Here is an 8607-nt window from a genome sequence, read left to right as displayed (position 1 = left end):
TCAGAATTCACCAGCTTAACAACTCTTATTTCTATGACTCATGAACTATTCCCACATATAAAAGGGAAAAGATATACATATATATATATCCATGGGTTTAGGTCCCATGGTAACGTGTAAATAGGTCAACAAAACATAGGCTGTTATCAATAAATCATAGCAATGTATAGAGGCATGTAAATTGTCTGTATTTTCGCCGCTAACATCCTCCTTATGCCTCTTGGAGTTGATGAATCCTCAGTTCATCCCCATAATGTAAATTGTCTTAACACCTGCAAATGAGGAATGTCGTATGTTCTTTTTTAGTTTACTACAATTCATGATATACAGAATGGAGAACTGGGTTGTACTCATACATATCTGTTATTCTCAGTTTCTTTTCATGATTAAATACTGCATTTTCCCCTTAATCTTTGTGATCTATTTGTTGTAATATATTATAAGAACCCCCCCCCCAATTTTTTCACTATTTTTTTTTCCTCCTGTTTTATATATATCTACGGGCAATCACAATGAATTCTTTCATAATTAGTCTATTCATTCTCTATCGATTCCGGTTTCGTTTTGATTGACATACTTTCATTGCGTTGTATACTCGGTTTCTTCACATACGGACATAATACTGGTATTGTCCTGTTTCTCTTCTTGTTAAATTCTGTCTATAGTAGGTAATCCTCTAGACTGAATTAATCCAACCGCCTTAAGACATCCCTAGTAGTAAACGACTCGCGTAACGGAACAGAAGGAACTCCTAAATATGTTTATTGAAATATTTTGTCCTCCTTACATTTTATTGTTCGGCTAAGGATGCTTAACTCCTACTATTCACCCGGAGACTTCTTTCCATTTAGTCAATCCCCTTATTCAAAATGGATGTTCCGCCTAATTAATATTAAACTGATGTAGTGACAAATTTAACACTTCCATTAATACCATGATAAGGTGCTCAGCTGATCTTAGAACTCAATATCCAGAAGGGTCTATCGTCTAAGAAAATATCAGATTCACATGAATAAGCTTCGTGTTATCAAAATAGATAACTATGAATTTCTTGAGTTAATTATTAATTGAATACTTAGCAGAAATATCTTTCCTAGTCTTTGTCCACTTGCAGCCAATTCTGTATCCTGAAAAAACACTTCCTGTTACCTCGGCTTCTAGTTCGCCTGTATAGTCTGACGCGGCAATCGGTATACTTCAATAAAGGACGTTTTAAGTATTGTAGGATGTATCAGAAAACAGAAAAAAAAGAGAAAGAAACCTAAAGGATGATGCGAACAATTTTAGAATAGACTCTCCCGTAAATTTCACCAAGTGTACAGAATGCGCGTTATATTGCAATATCTTGGTTATTACAATGTGCAATACTCATCCCTGAACAGGAACATCTGCCTTGTGCGGTTTGGCAATTATTTAGAAGCAGTATATTAGCGTTATGCCACTTATCAAAATAATATCAGCACACAGACATAGGCTTATATGTATAGATACGTACATATAGGTATATGTACCATTGTCAGGGTCAAGGATAAATTACTAAAGTGTGCAGTTATATAAATATGCACCTCCATTTTTATTAATTTTTAATGTTTCTCAGAAGGGTGGCGGGACACACAAAGGTGATCGCGAAAGGGGTAATGATTCTCAATAAACCTAAAATGTTATGTATAGGAAAAGTTCCTTTACTTTCAGATATTACATACATAAGAATTTTGAACACGACGCCACCGCAAAGGGCTTACATAGGAAACAGAATTCTTCTCTGTATGTGATCCATGGTAGATGTTACATTTTGTTTATATTTCCCCCTGCTTCTCCATGCACAAAGTGTAACCATAAATAGAAAACAAAAACGAAGTTCCTGATTAATACAAAGAGGAGTCACATTTCAAGTAGGTAAATTTAAACTGATGCTACAGTTTTCATGCAATCGCTGTGTCCATATCTTTCTTTATTCTCTTCTCTCTTCTGTCATGTGTACTTCTATCGATAATGGATTATATGAAGTGCTCATTGGGTCGGTATATGTGAGCGTGTCTTAGTGTTTTACGGTTAGTTACACGTTTAAACAATGCATGAGCTGTTAAAACTCGCCTGTTTCCCATTCCTGTAAATAATTAAAAATTCCTTCATTTATATAGGACGCTACCCAGGTCATGTGTATAACGCGGAAACGATCTATTATTAACTTCATCCCCACACAGTAAGTATTATTAATACCCATTAATTCTGTACATCATGAGGAGACACATGTTATATCAATGCCTCTACGCATAATTGCCATGTGTATTTTCGAGAAACCCGTTTTTATTAAAATAAATAAATATGTGGACGCCGGTATCCTTTTAATATTAAAATTGACTTCGTCCATATCAAGCAAGCAATTTGATGTACTCCCCCATGAGGAACGGAGTACTGTTCACGAAGTGTCATGTAAAGAGTATAATATTTAACGTCTGGAAGGCAGATTTGTGTATCCTTTCCCAATGAAGCGATGCAATTCCTGTCCTAATTTTAACGTAGTCGTATTGTTCAACTGCTTAAGACACATCTTTCTTGTCACTCCTGGCTGGTGATAGAATTATATGATGTTAACAGCAACCTGCATGTTTTCCTTAGGGAATTCGCAATGGTGTTTTTGTCAGTATCTACCTCAATGTTCAGAATGCATATAAGCATATTGACATCCGCCCTGTATAAACACATTTACACGTGTTAATATTTGCCCCTGCAGTCCCTTTTTGTAGACTACGTCGGAAACCCATGTCAGTGTAGCGGAGAAGGAACAAGAACAAAACAAAACGAAAAAAATGCTGCCTGGTATGTGTACGAATCATGAGCCATACATAGAGGACATCATGAAGGAAAACGATCACCCTTTCGATATTATGAAACAGGACGGTCTCCAATCATAATTTGTGTTACACTATCCCCAGGTAATTGGAAGCCCTCATGCTGCTCCAAATTGTGGCGGTTATATATTCTATCCACATTCACTATGCTAAAATTGACATCTCCGTAAATACAGCTTCTTTATGATGCTACACCTTACATGTCAAAGAATACCACAACTGGTTTACTAGGGACCCGGCACCATCCAACTGATTGCGTTGTGCATCAGAAGAATATAAACTGTCAACTGAACATTCGAATATAATACAGGTTACATAAAACTATTTACAGCATAAACCCGATTACGTTACCCCTTCGGTTGCAGGGGGGGAATTCTATAATACAACTCATAACTCTTCCTTTCGTCCTTCTGAATATCCACAAAGATAGATTCAATTACGTAATGAAGTAGTTAAGAACAATAAGAAATGACTCATTCACACGATGGGGATAGCATATTGGGGGACTCTCACATATTACGCAGTATTCCGTAGAGACTATATTCGCACGGATTTCTGCCCTGTGATCGTTTTTCTGCAATGAAGTTTAGTATTAGGTCTACATAAAGTAATCGTCACATATACATCGTAGTAAACAAAATATGGCATACTGTAAAGCGTTTCTATTTTTTTCCTTTTCTGGCATGTTTCATTACGTTATTCTCTGTAAAAATCTCTAAAAAAATTGAATTGGATGAAACATTTTTTCCCGCAACATTACGTGTTGGTACATTCCCTTGATTTTGCTGATTCCTTTACCACCGCGTTGTTATGTTGTACGAAATAAAAAAATTACCCAGTCACTTTTTCTTGAGTTCCATAAAGTAATTCCCCAAAAATTATTTATAAAAATGAATTATTCCTGGATATTATTCTTAATTGTGGCCTTATATGTAATATCATATTTACTGGAGGGGTATATCTGGTGTGATTCACATAGTTCAAAACACCGTGCTAAGAGGGTACTTTTGCTTACCTCATAAGATCTCAGCACTGCAAAGGATCGGTGCATAAATAACGAAGCACCCAAATGCTTTCAACGAGGAGGCACTTTTCTCGAACGGAAATAAATCCCATAATATACGGCTCCTATTCAGTCCAGTGACACGGTATGATTTATGTTATACTTAATCTGTTCCAATTCTTTTTTCTTCCTCGCACACGCATGCCTTTCGTTGTGCATTATTAACAAAGCATAATTGCAGTTGTGTCTATTGTTATAGCCCGCAAAAATAGTTTTTAGAAATGTTTGAAACAGTTCACGATCAACAATACAGGAAGACTAATTAATCAGAAAAAACAGAACACCGGAAGCAGAAAAAAACGGAGAATTTTTAAATATCCTCTCTTTTATCCGAAAAAAAGATGGTTAACGGAGGGCTATGAGGGTGCCTTAGATGCGGTATCTATATATCATTTGTTCGCCTGTGTGCAAATTAAGATTAATTGTTACACTTTCCGATAAATGCATATGTGATGTCTGAAACGCCACAGTTTTACCACATGGCGTATTCTGACATGGCACGCACTGTATAATAGTACAATCCTTTCTTCTCCCTTCCGTCCTGGCAGCTGCTTTCCAATTTTAATGTAGACTTTTATAGAGAAGTAACTATGAGGCTAGGCCGTATTTTATGATCAGGGGACTGAATTTAATCGGCATGGTAGCCTCCTCCCCACAGTTTATTAATATAACACGGATTTATAAAAAATACCTATGCTCCCAATTTGATTCCTATTATTTTATTGAAAAAACAGGCTCTTTTCCAAATCTGAAAATGTAGCGAACTAAAGTGCGGACTTTTCCGAAACAGTATTTTTTGGTCTAGCACATATAATATACATAGCCACACCATTATTCCAACTACTTGTTCATGACATCTTCGCAGTGTTGAAACTTTTTTTTTCATAAGACAATATTTATTTATTACATGATCTTCCAGAATATGCAGACATCATCGCGGAACATATCAGGGATGACAATGTGATGTAAAACAAAAAGGTCAATATAATACACAATGTAATATAGGCAGAATTATTAGTTCAGAATATTTACCTTTAACCGATATTATGCACGTAGCATTGGACACGGGGAACTCCATGCGAGATATATAAAACTAGATTTCCTACCCACCTGAATAATAGTAAGGGAGTGTACAACGATAATAACAAACACATCAAACGTGTTCATTCAAACAATATGCTAGGTGATTTAACACACTACTTCATAAATGTTTTATGACAACTCTCACCCCCCAGGAAGACCCAAGAGACATGTGTTATGTAAATATGTAGAGTTGTTTGACCACTTATTTCACCATTACTACATGTTCTGGTTTCCTTAGGAATCCTCACTACTCATACGAAACAATAAGGAAAGGTCTAATGAGAGCCGTAGAACTGCTGTGCATACTGTGCGAACTGGAAAGTGCACACTTTCTTCGTACTTGACTCCTGAATGAAAAGGATTCCTCTTGCGACTTTCATTACATTGGCACAAAGGAACATATTGCCTGCATACGCTAAAAACCCTTATACCGAATAGAAATCTTATACGAACAGCAACTATTGATACATCTTCATCCGAACGGGACTTTACAGCAGTTATTCCTTTTGACAATATATTTCAAAGCCCCGGTTATTATTCAGAAGTTCCGTGAAATCTTGCCACACCAAATGAGAGGACGTCATCCATGGAAAAATTGTTAGAGCACCGGTGAGGATTCTGAAATATTTAAGTGCACATCTGAAACGTGGTAGCTCCGTCAGGAATCAAATTCCGCAGCAGGTAGGAATGCACCAATATCAACTTCTACTGCAGTTCTCAGTGTTGAAAGGTTGAAAGCAATGACACCGCGTGTGCACACCAAAAATATAAATGTAAAATAAGTAAAGATTGGGAAAATGTACTTACGGTCCGAACTATTCCATTTCCTGATATTGTACGTGCAGATTGGAGGCCTCCTGCATCGGATCCCCCAGCCGCGGATATTACCCAACGGGTATCGCCCCCCTCTTCCCTTTCCTACTAGGTTCAGTCTATTTTATACACCAGCCTCGGTGCTTTAACTATCAGTTTATGCAAATCTGTCACAACCCACCCCACATAAATTTTGCGCTGTGGGGACTACATAATGTCTTTAGGTGCTACGGATGTTCCCCCCTCTGTCCTTATGCTTAAGACTTTTTGGACAGGGAATTGGAAATCCTAACGACACCCAACACGCGGTGTAGCCCCACAAACACTATATAATGATGCCATTGCCTTTATTGAGGTGTTATTTATTATCTTAACACTTGGGGGGCCCATTACAGAGGTTACCTTTCTTATGGAAGTATAGATATATGTATATATATACACACGCAAAAAATATCATTTACTGCACTGTGGTCACCATTTAGAAGACGCCAGGCAAGCGGAACCAACTCCCCGTGCCAACTTTGTCCCCTAAAGCAATACCCGCCCTTAGAATCGCAGTCTCCCGTGAAACACTGAAAGCGCAAAGCCGGAAGAAGGGTACACATACAGACAGCAATGTTTGGCCATGACTTCCAAAAAAAGAAGGATATATGATAATGACCACGTACCATTGCGCAACCTTGAATATGAGTAGTTAATATGTAATTAAGACATCCCAAAGAGTGTATACATGCAAAATGAAAAACAAACGTTCCGTAGAAGATTCTATATATACATACAGAACCTTTAGATGAATCAGAAAAGAAGAATGCAAATTTACCAAGAAAATTTTCCTCCAAGTAATGGTGCACGCATTTATGATAAATAAAGGTGTGATAGGTGGAATTACCTGACGGAGAAACCTAATGGAAATAGATGCACACAACTATGGTGATCTGTACATACCAAAACATTAGTGGCATTGTTTGGAACATAAAGACTCGTATATTTCTGACATGTTTAAACAGAAGAATTAATTCCAAAGATTACAGAAAGGACGCAGAAGGGATGAACAATGGGTTCAGGAAATTGTAATGTCTACAACCAATCAATTTAACCGGGGAAGACAGACTCTTGTCCTGCAGGGGCGAGGGCGTGTATGTAGCAATTAGGTTTCAAAACAACACATACGTATGAAACAATATATTCCAGATAGTTCTTTTTAGAAAGTTATCAGGGTCTACCAGAAGGAAACAGCCAAGTATGTAATACATGAGACGACGAATAACACGTCAGGAACAAATTGCCATAAAGAGAGACAGGGGGTGCATAACCACGAAGTGTGTGTAATTACAGATGAGGGACTACATACGGAAGTGTCGATAACGCTATTCATGATGCTACTGGATGAATGCAAAGAGCAATAGAATTCACAAGACGTGAAATTGTACCTGGGTGGCCACATAGGAAACTGTTTGAACGAGGAGAATATGCAAACGTCCCCAAACATGGCAGATACACAAAGAATTTTTCTGGGGATGTGCAGAAAAAAACACATTGAGAATAAAGCACAGACATTAACAGGCCTCCTATAAGAGGAGACGAACGAACAATAATACGGAGGTGCTCACAAGCCTGATAATGACGTACCTGGAGCAGAACAGCTTCAAAGGCAGAATATAATGCGCATACTTACATGTTATATTGCAATGGTGTTCATATGAATGCCCTAACGTGAGATTACCTGAGAGAAGTCTCATAATTACAGAGTACAGGAAGATGCGAACGACTCGTACCGGGAAAACCAAGGGGACACGTACTTCTAGAGACACGGACCTCAAGTACGTGAATTAGTTAACAAATTACGAGGATAATCAATCGCACTGCTAGGCACAATTGCAATGCGAAAAACATGTCAAAAGGAGCTCACGAATTGCGACTCATCATGGGGGAAACATATCTGAAGGCCGCGAAACATTTCATCTACGATTGTATGCCCCACTCTTCTTCAATGTGGGGGTAGACAAATTTTCCGTAACATACAACGTAGAGGAGATGCCCAAATGGAGAATGTCGAATTTGCTATATGTAATAATCCTGCCAGAATGCTCCTGAGAATAGTCCATTTCTTTGTCGTTTTAAATAGTCGTTATACATAACAGCCTAGACACATACGGAAGAAGTCGAAAAACATTATTCTCCATCTGTTTTATTTACTGATAAACATGGCATATCGCATTCTGTATTCCCCTGCACCTACTAAATTGGGCGACACTCTTCTATCCGACACACGAAAACGTGGAATTTATAGAAAATGCTTAACTCCACCCGGACGGTTCTGTACGAAACAGGGCACAACCCACTCAGGACACCGCTGTAGGAATCACACATTGATAAAATATCCTTAGAGAGAAAATCATAAGTCGACAGTAGAAGAGAAAAAAGAACAAGCAGATATAAGTACCACAGCATCCTCGAAGTCCAGGATGTCCACTCCTTACATATCAGATCAGTCTGCCGTAAAGTTGTAATTACAAAACCGCCTATCATTCATTTATTAACGTAAATAGAAGTTATGCCATCTTTTGGACCTGTATATTGCTCCAATGAGAGAACAATTAATGTATGCGTTACTGAAAGAATTGAGGGCATTCTTAGTAGGATGGAAAGAGAAGGAACTTTCTGGTTATATCTTTGCGAAACGGAATTCATCAAATTTGACACGGAAGAGGAACATTTAGAAATATGGTATCGCGGGAACAAGCCTCCCTTTGCCTAAATAGTGATCATCATATAACCCATCAGGAAAGATACCAA

The sequence above is a fragment of the Plasmodium inui genome, assembly GCF_000524495.1.
Source record: "Plasmodium inui San Antonio 1 unplaced genomic scaffold supercont1.83, whole genome shotgun sequence".
NCBI lineage: Eukaryota > Apicomplexa > Aconoidasida > Haemosporida > Plasmodiidae > Plasmodium > Plasmodium inui.
Note: the sequence above shows the minus strand (reverse complement) of the source record.